We start from the raw sequence: 27,646 nt of genomic DNA, 5'->3' as shown, positions 1-27,646 counted from the left end.
CATAGCCTTTGCATACCAATCTAACTTTGTTTCTGACTACTACTCCATCTTCATTCAATTTGTTCCTGAATACCCATTTAGTACCTATCACATTTTTATTCACCGGTCTAGATACTAGGGTCCATGTATTGTTCTTCTCAATATGGTCAATCTCCTCTTCCATTTATTTAATCCAATGATCATCTACAAATACTTCCTTAGCAATTCTAGGCTCAATAGTGGAGAGCATGCAAGAATTCTCTCTGATTCTTCTTCTAGTTAACACTCCAGCATCTTTATCTCCAATAATCTAGTTAGGATTATGATTGAGTCTCACATACCTTGGAATAACATGATCATTACCTTCAGGTTCTTCCTCACTATCATTCTCTTCTTATGAATCTACCTATTTCGGTTGAATTGGTACATCATCATTCACTTCATCAACTTCTGGTTCCAAAATCAGAATGCAAGGTTCTTCAACCTTTTTCTTATCACCGGTTTCTCTTGATCCTTCAGGATACTCATCCACTTGAACATCAGCACTCTCAGTGATTCTATGTGTCTGGTTGTTGTAACATTTGTAAGCCTTTCTCTTGGTGGAGTAACTGAGAAATATGCCTTCATCACTTTTAGCTTTAAACTTACTAACATAGTCACCTCTTTTGATAAAACATTTACTACCAAAAATATTAAAATAACTGACATTAGGTGATCTACCATACTAGTATTCATAAGGAATTTTATCCTTACCTCTCTTTACCAATATTTGGTTCATAGTGTAGGCAGTTGTGCTGACAGCTCTTCTCTAGAAATTTTTTGCTACTCCTCCATGTATAAGCATCGTTCTAGTAGCTTCAACAACTGACCGATTGTTTCTCTCTACAATACCATTCTACTATGGTGTCCTGGGTGCAAAAAGTTGCCTCTTTATTCCATTGTCTTCATAATATCTAGTGAATTCCTCTGAAGTAAATTCACCACCTTGATCAGTCCTCAAACACTTTATCTTCTTACCACTTTCTTTTTCAGCTATGGCCCTGAATGCCTTGAACTTACTAAAGACTTCTATTTTATCCTTTAAGAATGTGACCCACGTCATTCTTCAACAATCATCAATGAAGATCATAAAATATCTATCACCTTGAATACTGGTAGTCCTTATTGGTCCACAGAGGTCTATATGAACCAAATCTAATAGATGTTCAACTGAAAAAGATTTACTCTTAAAGGTTGAGGATGTCATCTTTCCCAACTAACATTCCTTACACGGAGCATTCACCATTTTGTCCAACTGAGGCAAACCTCTTACCGACTTGGACTTACTGACCTTAACAATGTTATCAAAATTTATATGACAAAATATTCGATGCCAAAGCCAACTATTGTCTATTTTAGCAATTAAACGGTTGTTGACTTTAGGATTCAGGTGAAAAAGGTTACCTTTTGTCTGCTTGCCGGTTGCAATTAGTTCATCTTTTCTCCCATAAATTTCACACATTCCATTCTTGAACTCAAATGGATTACCTATGTCATTGAGTTGAGCTACACTTAAAAGATTGTGCTTTAATCCTTCAACCCAGCAAACATCATCCACACTGCTCTTTCCATTAAGAAAAATGATTCCCTTTCCTTTTACCATGCAGGGTGAGTCATTTTCAAATCTTACAACTCCTCCATCAAATTACTTCAAAGTAATAAATTTACTTCGGTCACCGGTCATGTGGTGTGAACAACCACTATCAATGATCCAATCATCAGAACTATCCATGTGATAAACTAATGATTTCTGATCAAATGACTCCTCTTTAATGGCTACAAAGACAATGTCTTCATTAGCATCTCCCTTAGATTCCTCATCAGTGATACCACCATCAACTACAGTGAGAAAATCTCTTTTGCCTTTTCAATTGTACTTCTTGAACTTCTCACACTTATGCTCATTGTCACCATTAGGACAGTTAGTTGCAATGTGTCCAAGCTTGTTGCATGCAAAACATTTTAAAGGTAATTTGCCTCTATACTTACCGGTACCTCTGGGCAACCGCTTGGCCAACAATGCTTCAAGCTCAATCAAATAGTCTCATCATCAACTTCTCTACTGGATCTAGATTCATAATTGTGACTGACATCTCTACTTTTCCTCATAGAAGGGTTAGAAACTAAAGCTCTAAATGCAGATTCAGATTTCTGAACACTACCATCATAACCATTTAATTCCAATGCAGTAAGCTTACAAATGATGGAGTCAAGGGTTATCTTAGTTTTGTCAATAGATTTTAGCTCCTGAATGACTACAACTCAAATAGCGTAGACCGGTAGAAGGGTTCTCAACACCTTACTAATCACTGTGGCATTTTCCACTTTACCACTTGCACTCTTGATCTCACCAACTATCTATTTGATCCTCTGACCATACTATTGTATATTCTCACCTTCAGCCATCCACATGTCATCAAATTTTATTCTTAGACTCTCTTCTTCGGTAATCTTCACGTGCTCACCAACGCTATAAATCTCTTCAAGTTTCTTACATACCTCATATGCAGTCTCTAGACCATGGACATCAACATACTCTGAATCAGACAAAGAACTGATAATGGCCTCCAATTCTTGATTGTTTTCTTGTTGCTAATTCTTCTGACCACCAGTCATAGTCCCACTAGGTGCAACATATTGAGTACCAACATGTTCCCAGTATTGACTTCCTAGACTCTTGATATAGATTTTCATTCTATCACTCCATATCCTATAGTTTTCTCTATTAAACTTCAGAGCTTCTTTCTTCATCATGTTCTTCAAGATCTTTACCTCAAGTTGTTAGGCTTAGACCTTAGAGGACCTGAAATACTCTAATACCAATTGATGGTATGATGAATCAATAAGGATCTGGTCAACTACTAAGAGGGGGGGTGAATCAGTAGATTGAAAACTAATATAAACTTTTCACCAATCAAAAACAACCTCTCAAGACAAACTTAGAATTGACAAATTGCAATATCACTGTCAAGTAAACTAGTTGACTGTCATAACAAAATAATAGTAAAACAGCTCTGAAACTCACAAAACCTTTAAACCAAAACATCCAAATACTTTACTAACAAAAGTAAAAGCTCATTTTAGATTGTTGTCGGTCATCATATCATAACTAAGTGGATTTAGATATTAACCAAAGTAATCATGACAAACATAACCACAAAAACATTCACCACTTGACATAATGATTTTGACGTGGAAACCCAAATGGGAAAAACCATGGTGGGGATGAATACCCACAAGTATTTTGAACTCTTCTGAAGTTCTCCCTGTTAGGAGCCAAGCCTGTTAAATCTTTTACAATAAGTCATGTTAAGAACAGATCCTATTAGGGACCACCCGATTAAGGGATTGACTATAATGCCCTATTAGAAGCAATACCCTGTTAGGATTAACCTTAGTAGAGGATTTGAAATCCAAGCTAATGGATCACCTGGTTAGAGAATTTAGATAACATTAAGCTTCTATGAGCTTACCCGGTTAGGAGATTTGACTATTGTAATTGTTAGAGAACAACGGGGGTTTGTTGATCTGTATGAATAGAACTACACTTGCTTGTTCATATCCTTTTCATTCTCCTATCTATCTTTACACATACTGTAGATACATCATCTATTTCAGCAACCAATCACTCTTACATTCAACCAAAATTGCCAACACTACAACAAAACAACTCATCAACCTTATAAACAAAACAATAGGTCAGTAACACATCAAAAACCTAAGATCTCATAGAGATTACAAACAAATCAGTTCAAGTATGACCATTGGATTACATAATAATCATTGCACAACATTCAAGACAACCTCGACCACTCCTTGATCACCGCTTCATTGAACATTGTAACTCATCATGCGGTTTCCATTACATGCAATGAAATTGCTCATTCCCAAGACAAAAACCATTATTTCTACATGCCAAAAACTATTTGAAACTCTTCTCATACAACATACATATGTGTCATACTCATTACCGTTCATCATTTGATCTTAAACCAATACAACTGATTCACCAAACTTCATCAGTTAGGGTTTAGCATATCAACAGGTAGGGTTTACCAGTTGATCTCAGTCCTTCTCTAGTAATATCCGTTTCCTTCACAAGCTCACTCACCGGTAGCAAAACAACAATATTACAATATCATTACCAGTTATAATTGACATCAATGACAACATAGAAGTTCATCAATCCAATCTTCATGCAAATTCCAACAGACTATTCCGGCTCTCCTCCCCAGTATTTATCACCTAGCAAAAAATAGCTAGCCCATGGCATCCATGTCCTCTCTTGCTCTTCTTCTCATGGATCACCTAGAAAAACACAACTAGAGGAGTGTGATATCCATGTCCTCCCTTTCTTCTTTCCATGAGCTCATAGCTTTTTCATTTGTCTTTCATGGTTTGATGTGTTCTCTTTCTCTTTTTATGTGATTGTTTGTGTCATTGTGATGGCATTTTCAAGAATGATATTAGTGGTTGATATATTTTGATTATCGAGGTCTCTTCAACTAGTTGACTTCAGGTCATGTTTTGGGTTTTTAGCTTTTGTGTTGTGTGTATTTTTCCTTTTGTCTTTGTTTTATTTTTTGTATTTGTCTTGTTTTGTGTGCCCTTGCATGCAATTGTGTGAGTTGAGATCCTAAGATTCAGGGCTTGGTTTCTCAAAACTAGTGATGTCTTATACTCCTTGTGATTATAGTCCTAATTGCTCCTCTCTTTCATCTAATTTACCATGAGATTTGTATAGGCTCGTACTCCTGTTAAAGTGGGGGCTAAATGTAGTGCATAAATTGTCACTATTCCAATCCCTACTTTAGCATAATCTATCCTCATCCCCTTTCTAGGTTTGTTTGTTTTAATTCTCCAAGTTCGAGGCCATGAATAATATTTTGTGGGTCCTACCATGGGATATCCACCCTCCTTCATCATTGTTTTGGTCCTGATTGTGGTGGAACCAGGGTGTAGAACACCCTGGTCTAGAGCATGGCGCCCCAAAATGTATCACCCCACCTAAGAGCTCTAGAAAATAAAAAGCTAATAATGCAATTTACAAAGCAAATAATTTTTTTTTATTAAATATATATTCTATGTTCATTTTAAAACACCAAAAGAAAGGTTCCTATGATAAGCACATATTATTAGTAAGAACACACATGCAAAACACATAAACTCATTAACTTGCAAAACATTCATTGATATATATATTTATCACAACCTTTTCTTTTTTGGAATAATATCAGAAACTCTTGATTTCAAATACAAATATGCAAATTATATATCTCTTACATAAATAAGGGACATGCATTACAAATTACATCATAAAGGTAGATCATCTCATCACCAAGATACGAAGACACTGAAATATATGGTATAGGTCCACTTAGTCACTCACATGCAAGTCCTCCAAAGTATTCCCAATAGGTGGAAAAAGAATCACCACCCAACCATGTGGAACTCGTAGGCCCACCCCGAGTGCTAGGAGATAGACACGTGACCCCAAACAACAACAAACAGGGGCTAGGAATAAAGAAGATAATCATAACACAAAATATACCAATTCTCAAATAGTCACTCACAAGACAATCAAAAGAAGGCTTCCATACATAAGACACATGATAGATGTACTAGAACACAAGAAATGAAAGTATAGATAATACACAAAACCATCAAAGGGTATTTGAAGAAACTCCTAGAGGGTTTCACATAAGAGTGACACAATAGGCAACTAGACACAAAGGGAAGAGTCCCATTGCATAGCCTCGACATAGGCTACCTTGGTAGTCTTTCTAGACCTCAGCCCCCATTCGACGACTCGAGTGGAACTATACATTCTTTTCATGAGGACAAGGCAATGCATGATCTTGTCAACTCAACATCTCAATAGATGGATTGGCCTTGCCACTCTCACCCTCTGTCTATACGAGCACACAAGGCATGAGTGTGGAACATAATTATCTTGTTAATGTGTAAACCCAACCCAAACTTTATTAACATTATCACTTATTAATCTACTCACCTATGGGTTACCCTAGCAACCACTTAGGGCCTCGGCCCCCATAGTGAGCCACTTCCCCTAAGTGTACCTAGCTAACCTATCACCTAAGGTTCAGGCAAAAAGTAAATAAAAAGAACCAACATAGACACGAAATCAAGCTCAGTTTACAAAACTAAATTATATTTTTAATGCAAACTCAAATCTTGCAAAATAATAAATAGAACACAATCACATATGATAAATATAATTCAATCAAACCAAAATTCCCCCTAATAATCATTTAAAATCAAATTACATAAATCAATAGCAAAACAAATACCTACTTGAAAACCTATGAAAGAAAAAGAGAGAGAAGAGAATGTTGATGATGACTTCTAAAACACAATCTCTTCTCAAACCAGCAACCAAGTCTTCAAAACAATCAAGCTCAAGAAATTCCAAGCACGCTTCAAAGAAAATTTGTAAACTCCAAATTCCTGTCCTCAAATCTTCTCCCTAAATTCTTCTCTCCAAAACTTCAAAAAAATAATAATAATAATAATAACCTCCCCATCAATTCTCATTAAAACCTAATAAATAGAACACAATTTCCTAAATAAAGCACACAAAGAAAAAGGAAAAACCCTAAACCTAAAAATATTAAACAAATAAATAATGAATAATCATTAAATAATATTAAAAAAATACTAGATAAATATTAAATATATATTAAATAGATTCCAAAATAATAATAATTCCCATAAAAACAATTAATAATATTAACAAATCATAAATCACCAATTACAAATCTTTTATAAAAAGTTGACTCGACAATTTAAAAATGAATAAATAATTAAAATTTAATTATCCACAAAATAAGACAACTAGTTTCCCTCTAGATCGAACAATTAGTTCCACCTCAAAGCAAAATAAATAAATAATAAAATATCCACTTACACAATAATAATAATAAACAATAAACAATAAATGATAAATGATAAATGATAAATGATAAATGATAAACAATAAATAATAAACAATAAATAATAAACAATAAATAATAAATAATAAATAACAAACGATAAATCATAAATCATTTATTAAATATTATCCAATATTAAAATATATCTATTAAATCAAAATTATATTTAAAGCCACAATAATCATTAATTAATTATTAATTTAATTTACAACACATAGGCTATACTTAATATTAATAATTACATAAAATGTACTACACTCAAACAAATTATAAAATAGTGCCAACATCTAAACTAGACTCACCATTGACAAGTGGATAATCAAATATTGTCCACATGACAAATTTGACAGGATAAAGTGAAAATTAGATAATTGCCCCTAAATTAGGACAATGGCTAGGGTTAGGTATAATTTGGGCCTTGCACTATCTCGTTTTACCACCAATGGGAATTATAAAGACATGCTCAGACCTATGGAACCAGGTGGAGTCAATGTATAGTACCTGCAAACCTACACCAAAAACATGTTGTATGCAAACATACATATATACATATAAATCTCTAATCCCAACTAGTGATAGGAAATCGTGACATCGTATGTAGCTCACAAATGAGTAATATGAAATCATTCATATCACCCTAAATCCCAAGCAAGCAATGCATAGAATCTCACATCATCAATAATTCAAATAATATTATCAGAACATAAATAAATATCGCATAATGCATCATAATGAATCATCAAAGTAGAGTCCATGTCATAAGTATCTCAATTCTAACATCAATATCCAACTCAATGAAATATAGCAATAATCATGTCCTAAAATACATAAACAACATAAAATAGTCTAACAACAAGGACCACAGGAAGGTAATCATTCACGTAGATCAGTGAAATGAATCACACAAAATTAATCAAACATGGTCTAATAAATCAAAGTAGCATGTATCTGAAGCGAAACATGGAGGGGCATTACACAAAATGCCATGGTCCCACTCAATCTAGCCCCAATTTGAAATAGGGTATGGGCTATATCTTATCGATAAGATTTGATCCTTGTGGCTTTGCATGACCATTAGAAGTTGGCCTAACCAGTAATTTACCTAGAAACCCCTTTATAAAGACATTTTATCAATATATTTTCATCTAACGATATAATCAATATAATTCTCCATCTACAAGCAATCTAATATTTGTGCATCCCTGAAGCATTCATTATTAAGCATTTTCAGATATCTTCAAGGTTGTATATTCATTCTTCAACCATTATGGAGAAAAATTACTTCAACCTTATGCAAGCATGTGCGTGTGACTGGGGTTTTATGTTTGTCATGCCATTTCATACAACATTTGTGATTACATTCGAAGAGAAGAGCATCATCATCAACAATTATAGATCTAAGGTATATCTATCCATCATTTATTTCAGTATTTGCATTATTTCATTCAAATTTAATTCCTAAAATAGGGTTTGACTTAGGAAAACCCCTATTCCCAACAATTTCCCCCTTCTTTGTATGTGTAGGAAACAAGCACAGAGTTGCGTTCAGGAGGATTGACATAATTCACGGAGACGAACAAGTTTAGCTTTCGATGGTGATAAATGTGGAGGACCATAGCGAATTGAAACTACCTGGTCCTAAAATATTAAGCCAAACTTCTGGGAACATATTCGAAACATATTCTTTTTCTTAGATCCAGATTGGTGTCTCCATACTATATTTGTAGCTAATTGTTTCTGCCAAACCACTTCACTAATCACCTATTTTTCCCTAATCTTCAACATTGCAATTTAATTCAATCTAAGAAGGATAGAGCCCTATCAAAGGAGCATAGAATGTAATCAAAATCTTGGTCTGACAAGGTTAGATCTATTAGATTCCTCTCCTTCTTAATTTAATGGTTAATTAGATAATTCAGCTATTTTCTATCTTCATTTAACCCTTACCCTAATTTTCCACCATTACAGAAATACCATGCCCCTAGTTTCACCACTAATAAAACACCATGATATAAAGGATTAGGACTAGCCGAAAACAATTAAACCAAGGAAGCTCAAGATAAAGATAAACAAAGATCCAAAAGCATCAAATAAATAACAAGTATCACAAATATCTTTTGCCAAAGAGTAACCAATTGATGAAGCTGATTGGTCTGATATGAGGAAGGATACATCTTGTGAAGACATAAGATGGAAGACTAACTAGGATTGTTGTGGCTAGAGATAAATAAGATACCCAAACCTCAAAGGGAATAGGGACAATTGTTGAAGCACTAGTTAGAGAAAGACATTTTCTTGATGACACACAATAAATTGACACGCAAGACAAGAGCTAAGATAACAATATATACGAGTGGACCTAAATGGAGACATGATAGACACTATATACAAGGTTGAAAAGCGTTATGTACAACCATTTTTTAATAAAGATCACAAATTTGGATGTATCCATGTTGTCATTATGCACAACAATGAGAACACCAAGGTAATGATGGGGATGGGGAGGGATGTGCGAATGGTTTGTTTTATTAGGGTGGATACATGGATGATGAGGTGGAAGCAAAGATGAGATGGATAATTCCAAGACCCGGCACATGTTGCCATCTTTTTACCACTTGCACTAATCCAAGGTGCCACCATGGGTGGTTTTCACCATAAGATGATTTATTTCTCTTTACTATTTTAATTTTTTTTTTTTTGGTTTTTGAAAAGTGGGGTATACTTTAATAAATCAAGCATAGAACCTCTTTAGATGAATGATATTAAATAGATCACTCAAAGCTTCTCCTTCTGGAGCAGATAATTGGTATGCTCCTGGGCCTGATTTATCATAATCATATAAGGACCTATCCAATTGGGTTCAAAATTTCCTTTCTTTTCATGCTACTTTAGTACTTTTTTATTCTCCACGAGGACTAGATCACCCACTTGGAATTGAGGTGGTGTGATTTTCTTATTATAGTTCCTCTTAAACCTATTCTGATAAACTTGGAGGTGGTCATAGGCCTTTTGATTCTTCTCATCTATAAGATCCAACTGAGTCAACCTTTCCACGTGGTATTATTCATCAATGACAAGTTTCTTGAGCAACACATGCAAAGATGGGATTTTGACCTCAATCAATAAGATTGCATCAATACCATATACAAGGGAATATGGGGTGCCACCAATAGGGGTTTAGATTCTAGTACGGTAAGCCTAAAGGGTTAGGTTATGATGGAGATGCCAATCACTAGTATCACTGACAACCTTTTTGAGAATTTCAAGGATAGTTTTGTCGGTTGCCTTAGTTTGGTCATTACCTTGTGGGTAATAGGGAGTAGACCAATAGTGTTGTATGTGATATGTTTCACAAAGGTCCTTCACATATAAGTTTTTTCAGGGAGTACCATTATCAATGATGATGGTAGACTGAATGCAATAACAACATAGGATGTATAGAATAAATTTGGAAAACTTAGCACCAGTTGTGAGAGTGAGTGGAACTGCTTCCACCCATTTAGTAAAATATTAGTGTGCAGTTATAATAAACTTATTCCCATTGGAGGATGGATGGTATATCTTAATGTTGAGGTCAAGACCCCAATGAGAAAAGGGACATAGTGTGGTGATAGGTTACAAATCTTGTGCTAGTGCATGTATGAGATTTGAATGATGGTGACAAGGTAGACATTTCTTTACATACACAAAAATAATGTTCCATGATAGGCCAACAATATCCTACCCTTAAAATTTATTTGGCTAAGATAATACCACTCTAGCATGTACTTCTTTCAATGTGAGATTAGATATTGTAATGTCTCGACATCGAGAGAGGACACCGTGATAACCTTGACAATACAACATATCTCTTAGGATGGTGAAACGGGATGAACAACGAATGCAACTTTGGCATTGATTATGTGTAAGGCCAAGGGAGACGATATCATCTTTAAGATAGGCATAGATGTCTTGGTACCATGGTGACTGGAGACCAACTATTTAACAGATCGTCTCAAAGTCAAGAACCTTGTAAGCGAGCATATGAAATTGTTAAACAAGGAACTCATATTCATGTCTATATCGTGGTATATCCAAAAGTGACCAAATGGTATCCATAGCATCTATTTCTTTGTTCTACAATCTAGGAATCTGATAAAACTGGATGGACTAGAAATATTTCTTAAATTCATTAATCACTATTTTGTAGGGAAGTAGTTTGTCATCTTTGGTTTGGAGCTTGTCATTGACCTATTTGATGATAAGTTGGGAATCACCAAAGACTTGTAATTGATTGATATTCCATTTGATAGTAGTTTTTAATCCAATAAGTAGGGCCTCACACTTGGCTATCTTGTCAATACATGGAAAGGCCAAGTTGCATGCTTTAGTAATAAAGTATATTAAGAAGTAAAGAATACCTACTCCTAATCCATATGATGTGAAAGAAACATCAAAATAAAGTTTCCATATAAGTTGTTCAATTATGTTGCAAATATTTTCATTGAAAAATCAGTAACTAAAGGATATGCATCTACCAAGGGTTTATCATCTAATAGATCTGTAATACTTTGACCTTCAACTACTTTTATATCCACATATTATATGTCAAACTCGCTCAAAAATAGTAGCCATACATCTTGTTAAAGTAGTTCTCAAGAGCAAGTACTTTAATGGATCCACCTTATATATGAGCTTGAGAGTGTGGCTAAGTATGTAATGTCTAAAATTTTGGGAGAAAAAGACAACACCTAAGCATTCTTTTTCCATAAGAGAATAATTAAGCTCATAACCCACTAGTGTGATACTAACATAGTAGATGGGTCGTTCTTCACCATTGTCCTCATGTTGGGCTAGAAGTGCTCCCAATGCAACACTTATAGCTTAAATGTATAATAAAAATGGCTTTCCCATAAAAGGAGGCACGAGAATAGCTAAATTGGCCAAATAATCTTGATCTTATCAAAATCTTGTTGGCAAGTTGACTCCCACTTAAAAGTTGTGTATTTATGAAGCGAGTGGGTGAACAATTGGCACTTGGCTATGAGTTGTGCTATGAACCCTAGAATGATTGAAGCTTTCCTCAAAGACTTCTAAATTGTTTTAGGGTCTTTGGGTGAGGCATTTCCATAAAAAAAAATTACTTTATTAGGATCAATATTAATGCAAATTCTTTATACAATAAGCCCCAATAGTTTGCACGATGTAACATCGAAGACATGCTTCTTGGGATTTTAATTTAAGTTGATATTTTTCCAAACGCTCAAAGATACATTTCAAAATTGCATGATGTTCTATTTTTGTTTTTAATTTTCCTAGAGATTGTCCATATGGTCCTCTAAAATATTATGAATCAAATCATATAAAATGACAATCATAGCTCTACTATGTGAGTCCTCCATTTTTTAGACTGAAGGGCATAACCTGATAATAGAAGGTTCCTCAAGGGGTGGTGAAAGCAGTTTTATGTTGATCTTCTTTTGCAATTTTGATCTAGTTGTGTTATGAAAAAACACCCATAAGGGAAAGCATCTCATGACCTAAAATTAAATCAATGAGGATATCAATATTGGGTAGCATGAATTCATCTTTAAAGCATACTTTTCTCAAGTCCTTGAAGTTGGTACAAATTCTAATGTTCCCATTTGGTTGGAAAATTATGAGTGATCGATGGAGCATAAAAAATCTACTTCCAATAATTTTTCAAGTTCTTCTTTGACCAATAGTGTCATTCGTGGATGCATCTTCCTCAACTTTTATTTACCTAGTTTTTCATCTAGATTAACATCAAGATGATGGACCACTAAAGCGGTGTCCAATCTTAGCATATGAGAGTAAGAACATGAAAAATTGATGGATACCTTGGAAATAAGATTAGAAAATATCTTGTGTTCCTCTTCTGACAAGGAAGTTGCAACAAATGTGATTCTAGGACAATCTTCAGTACCCAAGTTGACCTTCTTAGTTTCCTTAATAAGGATAGATGATTTGTTAGGTATCTATTTGTCTATGATGGGAATATGCATGTCCTCATCCTCTATCACCCCATAGTGGTTTTCACTAGAAAATATGTCCTTTATATTTAATTTTGTATGATATAGGAGTTCCTTAGAAAGGTTTTCACTAGAAAATCTTTGATTTTTATTTTCTTTTTCATTTTTGCAATTAGGGACTTCCTCTACCCCAAAGTAGGCTTGAGAATCAAACTTGTAGACACATAGAACCTTTCCCTAGTCTGATTTATGCTCAGTAGTTCTCATGAAATATAAAATAACTTCATCGCTTTGAGAGACATATAGATGGGTGAATGTTTGTTGGTTATAATCAATATCATCGTAAGATCTTTTAATGACCTCTTCAAGAATGTCTTTTAGAGTCACATAATCACTCCCCACATTATGCAAAGTGGTAGTAAAAGTTGGTGCTCTATTAGTAGTGATGGTTCTAAATCCAAGTCCTTGTTGTTTGGATATTTCAACATGTTCATAGGCATTTTCATTCCTTGTTCCTCATAACCCATACCTCCACCTTGGTAAGCCCATTTTTGAGTAACCAATTTATGGGATCTTGAATACCTTTCTTTGAAACAATTGAGGAGCTCCTCATTTGGTTCCTGTGGATCTTGATATAGCAATTTATTGATATCATCTTCAATCACTTGCCAATTGAGTCCTCTACTTGATTGGATAGTAATAGGACAAAACTCTTTGACCACAGGTTCCTTTTGTTTCTCCTAATGGGAGGTTTTACCATGTGTATGTGGATATAAGGGCATGGAACCCACACTAAAAGCATCCTTAAGCGCATATTATTCACAACATTTTTTGTTGATCTTGATTTGGGTGAAGGTGGACTCAAGAGTGGTTTCAATTTTGGTGGATGTGAGGATTGTGTTGGGATCCTTATAGGACAAAGAAGAGCTAGCATTGGATTTTCCAACTTCCATCTTAGGGAAGTGATGTGAGTGGAGTAATGAAGCCTCAAGAGTGTGACAGTACTCAAAATATTGGGGATTTGTGTGAATGGTAACTTCAATACCATTATGTGGGAATTTAAGACTCTGATGAAAGGTGTTGGAATGGACTACATGGTGTGGATCCATGGGAAACCAAGGAGGATTTTGTAGGGAAGATCAAGATTAACAACATGGCATATTGTATGTTGTAGTGATGGACCAACATGAATGGGTAAGGAGGTAATGCCCTCTTAACTTTTTTTAGCATTGTCACATGCTTTGATTGTGATCACTTCATTTGAATGTTTATTGAAGTGTACCCCACTTGTTTCACAAACTTTAAAGTATACAAATTGAGGGTTAGCCATTATCTAACAAGACTTGTTTCACCTTATGGTGATTGATGATGACTACGATGGAGAGAGGGAGATTATGATCTGGTTCTATGGATCCATGGCATATTTGATGGACTGAAGGATAGATTATAAGTGGATGTTAGATGTCTCACATGAGCTTGAAATTGTGTGGGATCTATATCATTAGGAATATAATGGAAATTTGAGTTAGGGTATTACTAAGGTGTAATACCAAGGTGTATTACCAAGTGGTATTACCAAGGTGTATTACCAAGGGATGGTATTAGATGGCCTTGGAATAGATATCCTCCCTCTTCTATTAGTAAATGCAATGAGGATCTTGACCTTTGATTCTAATTATATCCTCATCATCATCAACTTGAGTGATACAACCGATAATGTTATTTTAATTGAAAGGGGTTGTGTTGTAGTTTATGTTATTGGTGTTGTTGCTTTGGTTTTTGTTTTGATTGTTGTTTGACCCAGGATTCACATTTGAAGTGCTAGCACCCGAAGTCTGTTTAGGGAATACATTTTGGTAGATTTCCAAGTTTTCATTAGAAGGAGAATTATTAAGAGGATCAATTGTAATTCCTCACTTGTCTATAAGGTCCTAGATATAGTGCTTCAACTTCATGCATTTGATAGTAGCATATCCGTTGACATGTTGGTAATCACAGTAATCATTATCTTTATAACAAGTGATTTTTGGTTTTGATTCATCAAATGGTTGTGTTCGAGGAAATACTACCATATTTGCTTGTACCAATTTGTTGAATATCACTTCTAAAGGTTCTCCCAAGGGTGTGAAATTGCATTTTTGGCTACCCTGGTTATTTTGTCTTGCTTGTCCTTGAGGTACTGAAATGGCATTTATTTGTTGATTAATTAGTTTACATGTTGAAGGAGGTGGAGGTTTAAGTATAGTGACAACCTGAACATGTTTGGTACAAGTGACTCCACCTCCTGTGACATTATTGTTTTTGTTCCAATAACTTGACCTATCATTATTTAGTTTATCGTTATTGTCTTTGTAAATTTTGACCAAACTCTTTGCAACCAACCCCTTCTCAATTATACTTCCTTTCTCAATCATGCCTTGGAAGGTATTAGCACATTGAATTTGAATATTGAAGGCTATCTCTTGAGTGAGATTCTGAATAAAAATTGTGACTAATTATTTTTAGGAGTTTGGATGGGAGACGTGTTGAAAGGGCTCACCATCGTTGTAGATAATCAACAAAACTTTCCCCTCCCTTTTGTTTAATGTTGCATAGGTCAAGTAAAGTAAGCTCGTGTTTCATATTGTATGAAAAATGATGCACAATCTTTTCTAATAAATATTTTTACAAAGGTACTAACAGAGTCGTGAGGGAGATTAAGAAACCATTCTAGCAATTGTGTCCCTAGATTCTTAGGGTAACCTCAAAAGGTAATTGTCACTATAAGCCACTACATGGCAAGTCATGTAAAACTCTTTGACGTAGACTTTGGGATCTCCCTTTCCTTTATATTTATCAAATTTTGGTGTCTCAAAATGTTTAGGAAAAGGGAATGTTATGGATTTGTCAAAGGGATATGGGAAAAGTTCTTCAAATTTGAATGATTTCTTGTCGATAGCCTATTGTAAATCCTTGAGAGCGTTCTTCATCTCTTCCCACTCTCAGTTGATAGGTTCTTTTTGTGCTAGTATACCGATCACATTGGATCTTGGTAGTGGTATGTAGACATTGTGCTAAGGTTCTTGGTATGTGGGTTGTTGGTAGATGGCTCATATGTAGGTTGTTGTGGATGGAGGTAAGTGTGTTTTTGTGCTTGGTTTTATTGATAAGAATCTTGGTTATGGGGAATTCCTGCATATAAAGGGTATTGTGGAGGTGAAGGATTAGCATTAGGTTGTGGAATGCATATGTGAATCTAGTGGTGGGAAAAAAAATTATTGTGAGGATTATGCAGTTAAATGTAGGGTGAAGCGGTGTATGTGTGAATAGTAGTCATGCTACCATGTGGGATGTAGGTGTTCTGAGTGGCATATGTGGATGATGGGAAACCCAAATAGTTCACATATGAAGGTGAAAAAGTGGCTCATGAACCTAGTTGGTTAAATGGTGGAGGAAAAGTGATGAATTATGGCAATAGCATAGGAGGCAAACTGAGTGTGATATGTGGGTTGAGGGATGTAAGTGGATTGCGGTAAAAATTTCACTTGTTAAAAAGGTGTGGGTTGTGGCATGTATGTGTTTTCTGGAAGTAAAAATGACTGTGGGATGAATATAATAGCTTGATGTGAAATGGGAGTGATAATCAAATAGTATGGGCTAGATATAGACATACCATATGAGGTAGGTTGTGTGGAATATTGAGGCATACTTTATGAGGTAGATTGAGTGGGTTATTGTGACATGGAATATGAAGTGGATCGTGTGGATTGTGATCTTTCTATAGTGAGAGGTATGTGATTTTGTGCAGAGGAAAAAGGAATGAGTTGGGTGATGATATGAACCATTGTTTGAGCTAGGTTTTTTGTGAAATGGATGTATGAATTTGTGTGGAAGATTGACTAAAGTCAATAATAGAGGGTGTTTGGACATGATGTGTGGTATCTACCTCAATATACTATTACCAATCTCCAATGGTTGGTAATAGGATGTTTGTGTATAATCAGGTTGTGTGGAGAATCCTTATCGAGGTGCAATTTGTGTGATAATGAACCCAGGTGGTAATTGTGTCCCTTCCATGAGAAATGATGATATAAGTTTGTCAAGATGATTGTCTATAATACGATCCATCATAGCCACATTTCCAAGTTGATTAAGAAATCCTTCCATGGACATTGACATGAGGGTTTTGGATGGTCTACCATTTTCTCACCATACACTAAATGTCATATAGGGTCTAGTTGTATGGTTTCTCTAAATCATGGTGGTTGAAATTTTGATGGTAAGTTGGAATTGAATTATGGATGATGTTGCTCCATGATTCGCTTCTCTTGCAAACGAGTTTGGATGGGCATGAAATTTGGATGAATTCTTATGATGATGAGCGTAACTTTAAATCCAAGGATTGTTTGGTTATTTTTATTTTTTATTTGGTGGATGAGGATCCATTTGAAACTCAGACGTGAGTTGAAAAACCTAATTGATGTTTTGATGGGTTTGGATGCTACTTGAGGCAAGCAATATTCTCAAGAAATAGGATAGTTGATACAAGTTGGACCTTTGGATTGAAGTGATTTGGCTAGACTGACATATTGACTAGCTCAAGACAATCTAGGCCTATGAGAAAATGTTAGGATGAGGGTTCTTTTAGATGTAGGTGTATTCAACTCTGTGATATAAGGTCAAAGGTTGATGGGGACCTTTTTGACAATGTTTTATAATTGGTTTGATTTAATCCTTTTCTAAAGAGTGTAAGTTTGTGACAAGATTTGGAGGGATGACCAAACGAAAATGGATGTAACTTGATGTACTATGGTTGGAAAAGAAAAAATTGTTTACACAAGAAGTCTTATATTTTATGTGGTAACTTGGGATTAAGAGGGTTTAATCCTTATATTTTGTATGGGAGACAAGCCCACCAAAAGATAGAGCTAACCTGCCAAAACACAATTAAGTTTGCCTCACATTTATGGTAACAAACCCACCAAAAGACAACACAAACCTCCTAAAAAATTTAAGGACTCCAAACCCCCTAAATGATAGAGCAATACATTGTCTTAGGTTTGACAAGACATGTGGTGAACCCGCCAAATCATAGCATGGACCTACTGGATAATGAAGACTTTGTTTAATATATACCTGGTACAAGATAGGGCTATCCCACTAAAATGTGACAACTTATGGCTTGACCAAGCCCGCTAAAAGATAGGGAAAACTTGGAACTATTTTAGGAATGCTGAATTTTTGGTATGGACTTAAATATGTTAGTGAATTTATACCAAAAGATAGCACAGAACCACCAAAATATGAGGTTTGACAATTTAAATTAGGCTCATCAAGAGACATAGCGGGATCACTAAACTATGATAGACCTTAATATACATGATATCGCCAAAATATAGAGTGATCATGTTGATTTAATTGAATGGTAGGAAAAGTGATCCTACCAAATGGTCTAACAAACGTGCCAGAAGAATGGGAAGCCCGCTAGAATACGGAGCGATTTTTCTAAACCAAGTTTTGGAATGACAAGTTGAACTAACTGATTGTTTTTTAAAAGATGACTTAAATAAATAAGTAAGAAAATTTGTATTTTAGACATGGATTGAGAAGATGTACAGGTTTCAAAAATAATACACACCAAAAACACTCACATGCCTAATCTAGACAAGTAGGAATGCCTACTAACATGGGTACACAACACAATTGCTAATACCTAATAGGGCAGATAGCTAGAGATCCGGACCTACAAAATACTTCTCTTCGCTCTTTCTGAAGGAGGCTAGATAAGCCCTACCAAGAGATTTATATCTCAACCCTAAGAGGATACATCATGAGTAAATTCAAGGTACTATCTGCATCCCTTGCACTACAGAAAGTGGTGGGCAAAGTCTTCTAGCTAGGTTTATACAAGAAATCTAGTGGTGTCCTCAAAATACCAAGAGGGTACATGAGGCATATTCATGAACACCACTTTATCACAAAAGTGGGCTAAGAATGTAAGTCAAACCATTTGAACCAACCCTGCACCCCTATTTTGGTACCACCCAATCTTTAGGATTTTTCTAAACACGACAAGAGATGGATTGGGCTACATATTTTTCTCACCCCTTTGTATACCCCACTAGTTCACATGATTGAGGTTGTCCTTTGGGGTGATCGAATATCCAAATAGGCCTAAAAGGAGACAAGTGCTAGCTATTTCTAATACTCGAAATCACATGGGCATACAAGGGTAAAGCATACGCACAAGCTAGCACCTGCAAGATTAGCACAAGAAGACTTAGGTTAACATGCAATTTTTGATACCCAGGCTCACACAAGCATGCAAGGGTAGAGAATACGTCAACACACTAACCCCAAACACAATATAAATCATTGATGACCTTTTAATGAAATTTAGGTGTGTCTAATTTTGTATAAAATCAATGTATTTGATTGCATCCTACAATAGATACTTTAGTAGTTTGGGATTTATTTAATCTTGGACTATCAAAAGGCAGGCTACATAAATGTATTAGATCGATCACACAAAAGACAAGATAGCTTATTAGTACTACAAATATGAACATAAAAGGCATATTAGAAACTTTCAAATGAAATCGACCTACTAAAAGATAATGCAATCTTGTTGAATAATTTAACAAACTTTCTGAACTGGGCAATCTTGCCAAAACACGACTCAAAACAACCAAACAAAAGGTGAATCCTACCAAAATGTAACAAACCTTCCAATTTATGATTTCAATTGTGTTTACATAGATCCACTAAACTATAATAACACCCGCTAAACTATGATGTGGCCTTTTAGTTCATAGACCCACTAAAATCGAAGGCAAGCCCACCAAATAACAAAGCGAACCCACTAAAATATTCAAAAGGATGGATTTAAAAAAAAATTAACGCTCCCACCAAAACACATGCATACCACTAGAATAGGGATGCACCCACCAAACAACAACTGAGAAACATAAACATGTTACAAAACAACAAAACTTTTAGTATGAAATCATGATGTGGATCCCACCAAGTGTGTTATAATTTATGCAATGAAGTGTGATCTTAAAAGAGTGGAAATACACAATGAAAATTACACAAAATCATAATAGCAATGCAACAATCAAGCTTGGAGAAGAAGAAGCTAAACCAACATGAAATTTTTAACCTCATTGGTGCAATTATTTGTTCTATGATAACGATTTTGATGTTTTCTCACAATTTTGGTAGAATAAGAGTGTCTAAAGTTCTCAAGCTTACATGAAGATAGTATAGTTGATCAAAATTACATAATGAGAGAGAGAGAGAGAGAGAGAGAGAGAGAGAGAGAGAGAGAGAGAGAGAGAGAGAGAGAGAGAGAGAGAGAGAGAGAGAACTTTTTCCTAAGTGTTGAGTGCAATAGAATGGAGGGCTAGGATGAAGAGTTGGAGATCAAGGATAGAGATTAAATTAGTTCTCGCCTTCCATGAGAGGTTGAAAAGTGTGAACCTAGGAAGGGATGAGAGGACAAAGTGATTGGAGAAGGGAATGAAGAGTGTAAGGAAGATTTGTCATAAAGGCATTTCTTGTCCTCACACTCCAAAGTACATGGAAATAAGGAATAAAGGAATTTTAAATTACTTAAAAGGGACAAGTGGAAAAGGAGCTCATGTGGGTACTTTCCAAAAGTGGATAGCCTTAAAGACTTAGTGGGTGAGTAAAGAAAGTCATTTATGGCATGAGTTGACTTCCTCCCTAATCCCTATGATTAGGGGTGTGCGCACATTTATAGAGGGATGATTAGGCTAATGCAAAATAACTATGGTACAAGTGAGAAATGTAGGAGAATGGGTCATTTGGAGAGAGAAAGGGGGAGGAATTAAAATTTAATTTTAATTCCATGTGGAGGGAAAAAGGGGATTTTGAGTCAATTTAAATCCAAAAGTAGGGGAAAATGAGAAAGGAATATTGTAAATAAATAAATGTAGGAAATTATTTAATTAAATGAGAAGATGAAAGATTGTAGTGTATTTAGGTATTGAATAAATTATTTCACTTAGGTAAGTAGAGGAAAAAACTATAGTTAATTAAATAATAATAAATTATTTGACTAACAAGATGATGAGGATGGAGGAATAAAGATGACAAATTTGAATGAATGATAATGATCAAATTTAGGTGTGTACAATGACTATACCTATAATTGGGAGTATCTTGAAGAAGTCTTATTAGTTTGAGAATGGTTTTCAAAGAATAGCTTCAACGTAATATAGTTCTTCTTGTTTTATTAATAGTGTTAGTTAGTGTGGTGTTGTAGTATTAAGACGATTGTTGGAATATACGCTCCAACATAAGCAAGTGTATTAGTGAATTATTCCTGAGTGTAGAAAGAGTGTCTAGGTTTTTGTCAATTCATTGTCCATAATCCTTAGTCTTTTGTCATATTATTTTGCATAACTATAGGATCTTTTTGAAGTATTTTGTAGCTAAAAATATGTAATATATCAATGAATAAAGTATCAAGGATGAGTTCATCTTTTTGTTATGTTTGTTATTTCAAATTTTATTTCAGTTTGCAAGGATTTGGGACAAGAAAAATGCCCTTGTTTTTTCTTGAAACTTTGGGGAATTCTAAGGATGCCTTTTCACTTTGGGGAGTGTCTCTTAGGAAAATTTCCTAATGGATATGTTAGGGCATCTCGTATGGCCCTATGACATGTAAATTTCACTTATGGATTGGCCATGAAAAAATGTACTCATTTTTTTAAAGATTAAAAAAACACTAAACATTTTTGGGGAATGACTAGGTTACCTAAGCAAAATCACCATAATAAACATGTTGCACATCAAATCACCTAGTAAAATTAGTATGGAAATTTTCTTCATGTCCTTCATATGCTTATACAAGTGGGTATGGTCCTTCACATGCTCCTTACGTCACCAATTCTTCTTTCTTTTGGGAAAGCAGCTAGGAATTATCATCCCATGTTGGCATTATGATATCATTCTTTATTGACTACCACATTAATTCATCTACTATTGGACCTAGGGATGTTTTAAAATACAACAAACATTTAATCTTTATTAATATCATTTTAATTGACCACCATAATAATTCAAATATTGTTGGACCTTAATTTGTTGAAAAATATAACATAAAATTAACCTTTATTTATATCATTATGATATCATTTTGTTGAGAAATTTTCAATTTCTATCCAATGAATTATTATTAAGGACTTATTCTCAAGTTATGACATCAAAGGATGAGATACAAGGCTTGGATATTACAATATTAAAATCTAAAATGTGTATGCAAGTTTGAAATTAAGTAACTTTAATGTAGAATCACCATTATTAGATCCATCTTTTTAATGATATTAAATATCATCCAACATAACGTATTTAACACCGCCATCTTATGTGAATTTATAATAGAAATAAATCAATGATAAATCACCATAAGATAGTAGCAAAGAGGCATAAATCAACAACATAAAGGGACCACATAACACATAATTTATGTGGAGGAAAGTTTGCAAGAAAAAAGTCCTCCAAAAAGAGAGGTCAAGTATGCATTATCTTTGAAACAAGATTACAATTTGTCACTCACTTAAATTCTCCTTATTTCCTCCAACATGGAATCACATGTGTACTTGTGAACAACCTATTTATGCTCCAACTTGCCTTGGTTCTTGCAAAGTAACTCTACATTCAATTTTTCCTCCAAATTTTCACATCCAAGGAGCTAATTTTATAATTTAATAAGGAGATCTTAAGCATCAAATATGGTAACCAAAGATGAATCTTCATTCCAAAAATATTAGCCTTTGATTTGCCTCATAATATGAAAGGATATTGGTTTGGCTCCAATATTTTTCCCTCCAACTTAGGTGCCCAAATTTGTAAATAAAACATCACATTAAAAATGCCACAAATGATAGGGTACCAAAAAACACATGTTGCCTCTTTTTGACCACTCACTTGGAGAATCCTAACAATCATTTATTTGTCCTCATCATTTGTCTTTTACAATCCCATTATAGGTGTCCATATAAGAGGAAAACATTAATTAGATATTATGTCCACGAGTCACCTTTACAATTTCTAGTGGAATCCATCATCTCTTATTAATGTATTACAAACAAAAGTCAAGATAAATATTACAAATTATTTTCCTTATGTTGGCATTGCATGAAGATTGCATTGGAGAAGTATAGTGTTTTCATTGATGTCAATTGCAACCGGTAATGAAGCAGTAAAGAAAGTGGTAATGAAGCAGTAAAGCAATCAGTAATGATGCGGTGATGATCAACCAGTAATCCTAACTAGTTGAGAAGCAGAACCCTAACCGATGAAGCTTGGAGATTGGTTGTGATGATCTATGATCGAATGATGATCGGTGTTGAAGATGCCACATAAGCATGTTGCACGTGATGAGTTTTGAAAAGGTTTTGGTGCGTAAAGATAACTGTTTATATTGAGAATGATCAAATGCTTAGTATGAAGTGAAAAACGCCTAACGTGTTACAAGATTAAAAGTGTGGCGATCCAGGAGCGGTTGTAGATGCCTAGAAGAATTTAATGTTGATTGCATGTAATCTAATGGTCAAGATTGAACCGATGTGTTTGTAATCTCTATGAGATTTGTAGGGTTTGTGTTGTGTTACCGACCTAATGTATTTGCTTATAAGGTCGATGATTTGATTCAATAAGTTGTTGGCAATTTTGGTTAAGTGTGTAAGTGATTGTTGTCGAACCAGAAGGTGTATCTGCAGAATGATGTGAAGGCAACTAGGAGAGGTAAAGGATCTGATTCAACAAGGAAGTGCTATTTCCAGATCAATCAAGAACTTGTTGTTCTCTAACCATTACAACAGTAAAATCCCTTAACCGAGTAAGCTTTAATAGGCTTGTTGTTAAAATCCTCTAACCAGGTGATCCATTATCTTGGATTTGAAATCCTCCATCAAGGTTACCTTTACCAAGGTATTTGTAGTCAATCCCTTAACCGGGTGGGCCTTAACCGAATTTGTTCCTAATAGGACATTCTTGTATAAGCTTCCAACTGGGCTTGGCTCCTAACAGGGTGAACTTCAGAAGAGTTCAAAATACTTGTGGGTATTCATCCCCACCGTAGTTTTTCCCATTTGGGTTTCCACGTGAAAAATCATTGTGTCAAGTGGTGAATGATTTTGTGGATGTGTTTTTTATATGGTTGATTTGAATGACTGGTAAATCTGCATAGATATATTTGAATGAATGGAAATTATCTAAAACATGTTTTTACTAGTATTACTGAAGTGATTTAAGGATTTGTCAAATGGTATTTAAGTTTCAAGATATGTTGCATTGTGTCACTGAGTATTAGGACAACCGGTAAAGTTCAACAGTGCAGTTGCAGATTTGTCTGAGTGTCTAAACTGGTATACTTTATGAGTTTATTTAGAGTTGAAATTTTGTTTGGTGAAAGTTTAGTTTATTTTCTATCTACTGATTCAACCCCCCCCCCCCCCCTCCCTCTCATTAGTTGACTGGATCTTTACAGTTTCATCATATTATCACCTTATACATCCTAAGTGCCTAGGGACACTTTCTGAGGATGTTAGAACCATACTATATGGCATAGGATTTATAAGGTAGATAGCACCTTAATCCTAATATTCTTCCACTTAACATCATACATTGTAAATACACCCATAAGAATCACAAACAAGGGAAAAAAAATTCTTAGTCAATCATATATCACTTGAATCTTCCCCATGCTCTCATGCACCAACAAGCTACCTACAAAAGCAACCATAATAACCACCATAAAAAAATTACCATATCCTCCAACATTCCATGAATGGAAGAAAAAGTAACATGCCAAGGTCAATTATACCAGCTATTATAGAAAACGACAACAATATTTGTATGAACATGGACAACAAATTCAAATAATAACAAAGGCTTCGAGTATCTTCCTTACTCATACAAGCTAGAATAGCAACCACAAAAAATTGCAACTCATCTAAGTTAACCATCTCTCTAAAAAGTGTAAATTATCATAAATAGAACTTTGTGCCATCAGCATACCTAATCTAAACTATAATTAAATCACTATGTATCCATCCTCCTATCTCAAATGCAACATACCAATGAACTAATGACCACAAACAAGGTCAATTAACAAAGTTTGTGTTAACATCGAAATAATCTCATGGATATAAACAATCCACATCTAATTCATCCCATTACAATCAAATGGATGGTCAACCCACACAATTACATAAGTGATAGATCCTCATCCAATGAAATATGCAAACTCGTCATCACTTTAGTAATCAGCAAACCAAAATATCAAAAAGGATAACCAAACATATATCTAGAAACTCTCACTATATGAGATGCCAAATTTTTAAATAGATTAAGCATACCAAGTCTACCTATAATACTTCACATAGAGGATGGGGCTAACTCTTTTATTACATAGTGTTAAGAAAACATATAGTGATATACAAATTATCTAAACAAATATGATGTGATACCTCTTTTTACCATTAGTCTCCATAGCTCTCCCAAGTTCTTCACACTCAAAAAAAGAAAGAGATTAAATAACCTTCATGTTGTCACCAAAATACAGTTAGCAATACATGACCACAAATATTTTGATCACAATAGCTCCACATAAACTTCAAATCCAACGTCACATGAATACAATAATCTAAGAAAAATAAGGCTAAAGAAAGAACCTGAAAATCAAACCATATTTTAATTCAACGCTAACATGTACCAAGCTATGTAAAATAAGATCTCCTTCACCATTCCCATACTGAAATGATAGCATATGACATTCAAATTATGAAGAGAACATGATAGTAAAAGGTGTAAACCTCTCATATCAAAGGCAGATTAAACAAACCAAACATTCCCTCAATCGGGGGAATATGCTCAAATCCACAAACCATTTCCTATACCTCTCTAAATAAGTCCTTAAAGCTAGATCCCTAGCTCAAGATCATGAAACTAGGATGAAAACGAAAATATATAAAACCGTGCATCTTCTACTTAACAAGTCCTCAAAACTTCTATCTTTAAGACTAAGTCATATAAGAAGATAAGATACAAAATGAAGAATGCATATGATATTCAAGTGGGTAATACCCCTTAAATCATTTATCCATTGAGTAGACAAATATTGGGATTTAAGAAAGTCCTATGCACACAACACCAAGCAATAAAATCTTATAATAAATTGAAACCTCAACAAAGACTAATAATCTCAACATTCGATCTCCATAAATAGGAGATCTCTTAGCCTCACTCAAGTCTCCCCTGTCTCCATCACCATTGACCAATAATTTCATTTGAAATTTTAATACAACCCTATAAAATCATGAAGCTCCAAGAAAATGATTAATACTCAAAACCAAAGAGAACCAACAAAACCACTGTCAAAGTTCTAATTATAGAATCAAGTACATATCATGACATAATGATCTATCATCTCTTAGGAGATCACATGCACCAATGTACACATCTTTTTTCAATAGCCAAAGATGTCATCAAACTTTCACTACAACGAAAGGATAGAATCCAAGACCTCCTTATGACACCAACAACCATTGCAAAAGACCATCCATATTCTATTTAAATATTATTCATGGTTCACTACACATTGCAACAATAACAACTTAGAACCATAATCTTAAAAAGAATAGATATAACAACATAAAGCTCTAATGAACCATAAATTGTTGTTATAGATTTAAATGAACAACTATATCAAGTTCTCGCAATAACCATCACTTTTCTCACTATAATAAATATACCAATGTAATAATAGTGGACAAGAATAAGGCCTACCAAATATAATTCTCGTTAGACAATTTTATAAGATCTACATATATGCAAGATCTCAAATGATAAATACATAATCAATGTTTCAATCTCAAATAACTAAAAAAAGATTGAACCCAACATCAGCAATATGCATAATAGAGATAATCAGCTATAACATATATATTTTCAAGACTCAAACATTAAGATCAATGCTATACCTTATTTTTCAAACAAACCCACATAAGAATAAGCATAGACCAACAAGAAACCTCCAAGCAATCATGCAAACCTTTAACTATCTTCATTCATAACCCCTAAATATAATCTTATCACATATCTACATACCGCACATTTTAGTTAATATGTAAAATGTGCAAAACCATCTCTTGTAAATCTGAAATTCATTTCAACATCCAAACATTCATATCAAACATGTCATCTGAACAATGGAATAAGCATGTATCTACAAAACCTGCAGGTGAATATAAGAGAAAACTACAACCAAATAGGAAAACCAAATCATCTAGGAGCTTATAACACCTAAAACATATCAACTCCGCGACCCACAAAGAGTTTGGTGACTTATCTTCTAGTGCTTTCATGTAATAAAGGGCTAAAACCATGAAACCAACATAAGCACTTCATTTTATAGTCCAAATAGTTGGTATCTCTCCACATGACCAAGATTTCAAAAATAACCATTTAACATGAACAACGTCTTATTGCACATGATCATAAGGTCAAGGAATAAAACCACCAAACAAGAGGATACATACATATTATCAAACAAGAGCTTCAATTTATAAAACATAACTGATGCTCTGCAAAATGGAAGGATTAGAAAAACCTGTGGTTAGACAACACACATGAAAAACACAAGAAACAAAGAGAGTTAGTGTTAATCAACCAAAGACTATTCTGAGCAGG

This window comes from Cryptomeria japonica, chromosome 10 (assembly GCF_030272615.1).
Source record: "Cryptomeria japonica chromosome 10, Sugi_1.0, whole genome shotgun sequence".
NCBI lineage: Eukaryota > Viridiplantae > Streptophyta > Pinopsida > Cupressales > Cupressaceae > Cryptomeria > Cryptomeria japonica.
The sequence above is the reverse complement of the archived record's forward strand: the minus strand, read 5'-3'. Positions refer to the sequence as shown.